Source organism: Drosophila kikkawai, unplaced genomic scaffold (genome assembly GCF_030179895.1).
Source record: "Drosophila kikkawai strain 14028-0561.14 unplaced genomic scaffold, DkikHiC1v2 scaffold_255, whole genome shotgun sequence".
NCBI lineage: Eukaryota > Metazoa > Arthropoda > Insecta > Diptera > Drosophilidae > Drosophila > Drosophila kikkawai.
The window spans coordinates 124,016-125,996 of record NW_027222597.1 but is presented as its reverse complement, the minus strand read 5'-3'; the positions used below and the strand labels follow the sequence as shown (position 1 = coordinate 125,996).

The following is a 1,981-nucleotide window of genomic DNA, read 5'->3' as shown; positions in this document are numbered from 1 at the left end:
CTTATATATTTCCGATTATTAATGATTTAAATACTCGCAGAGCAACTGGAGTATGGCATTCGGTAGAATTTTGACTTAGGGTTTGTAGGGGTCAGAGGGTAAGGGCAGGGAAAACAAATAGGAAAATATAAATAAGTATAATCGTAAGTTTAAATGATAGAACCGACCCATCGAAACGCATATGCCGCGACTAGAGTGTAGGGTAGCGCCTTCCAGAACATGCCGTTTTTCTTCTACCTGCATTCGCAGCGCCAGCGAAATCGTACGATTTTTTGCTTATTTTTCCTTCCTCCAGTCCTTCGCTCGCGAGCATCGAGAGCGCGAGAGAGGATTTGGGAAAAGTCCCGTAGCTTTTGGCTCGTTTGCTATGCAAGGCACGCTGCGTGTAGAGAAATTTTGTGACGCTCGCTCACTTGAAATTGAAAACCAGAGCAAAGCACACGCATCGTAGATCATTTTTACTATAATAATTCCGGCACGTGGATTATACAGTTTCAATCGAATTAATAGTAAAGTGCCAGCAAGAGACCAGTGACAAAACTTAATAAGTGTTGTGCACGAGTGAGAACGGGTAAATATTAACTACGGAACGGCAGAGTTTATAGTGTAGTTAACCCTTTTGTTGTGCAGGGCTAGTTTGGCGCTAGGCGACGGCTCTTACGTCCTTCGCTAAGCGTGGCGTATCGCCGGCGTGGCAGCCACACGCGGCAAAAGTTGGCGATCAGCGAACAAGGCGGCGCGGTGCAACCGAGCGGCCATAACCTTACTCTTTGGAAGCCCTACGGCGGCAGCAACGTCGACGTGCAGCCCAACGCTGTGCGACCGAGCGGCCATAACCTAACTTTTCGGAGGCCCTACGGCGGCAGAGACGTCGACGTGCGGCCAACGCAGCACGTGCGCGTAACCCTACTTTTTGGGAACCTCTGCTTTGCCACGTCGGCTGCCAAGGAGCTATAGCGATCCGAGTGCGACCGCACTAAACCGGGAGCGAGAAATCTCCAAGAGTCAGACCAGAGGCGGCCTGTGTCTGAGTTCTCGGAGTAATGTAACCGGCCTCGTGCAGCCCCAACTGAGGCGATTCGGCTGTATGGACAGCGGCTAAGCATTACCTTTTCGAGCATAAGCCAGTAGGAACAGTGGAGGTGCAGCGAAGGTAGCTGAGCGGAGACTTGGCAGGAGCAGGCGCAGCCGGATAGAGAGCTCACTTGAGCGGCAGGCATGTGACCTGTCGAAGAAGTTGGAGGCGCGTCGCGGTGAGCAGCGCGCTCCCGCTGGATGATTCCAGTAACCCGAAGGACGTAAAGTTTTGAGATCGATTAAATTTAGAGTAATGCGTAACATTAGATAGAAAGTAACTGATATTGTTGTTGCTTTTCTGCCGTTTAGCGTAATATGTGAATGCGAACGCGAGCGTCCCATTTAAATATCGTTTCTGAACTTTCCAACTAACAGCCATCAGCACCTGCAACTTCGATGGGCCCAACGAACCAGCAGCGGAGGATCTGAGCGTAAGTCAGTATATCGAAAGTAAATTGGCACCAAGGCCGCATATTTGATTTATTCTGTATATATATATATATCGATCGTATGTATAACTTAAACGGGATCCTAAGCGAGCAGCACATTTACGCGTTTGTTTATATGAATTTCAATTAACGTAGAGATAAATATCTAGGGATTAGATAAATTAAGAAAATGATTAATAATTATAAGAGACAGAATTATGAATTATCCTGAAGTTTAACGAAATAATAATGGAGTAAAAACGTATATCTTTGCTCTATGTTAATACAGCAAGTGGATGTCGAATTACTTCAGAATGAGCTAAGATCGAAAAGATGAACTTAGTTAAGGGGTAACACTTAAATTATCAGAGTTTACCACGGCAGGGAGGGTAAAGACGTGGGGGCGGATGACACTTCAGCCACCCACAACGCGAGTGTTCCTCTCTTATACCTACTCTTTAGGGTCCGTCCGTACG

General features: G+C 47.0%; 1 long non-coding RNA gene across 1 annotated transcript; it reads left to right on the top strand.

The window, feature by feature from the left end:
* The first annotated feature begins 229 nt into the window (after positions 1-229).
* On the top strand, positions 230-1,355 carry LOC121502469 (uncharacterized). Its single transcript, XR_005991011.2, has 2 exons — positions 230-571; positions 631-1,355. It is a non-coding gene; the product is annotated as an uncharacterized lncRNA (long non-coding RNA).
* Positions 1,356-1,981: the final 626 nt, after the last annotated feature.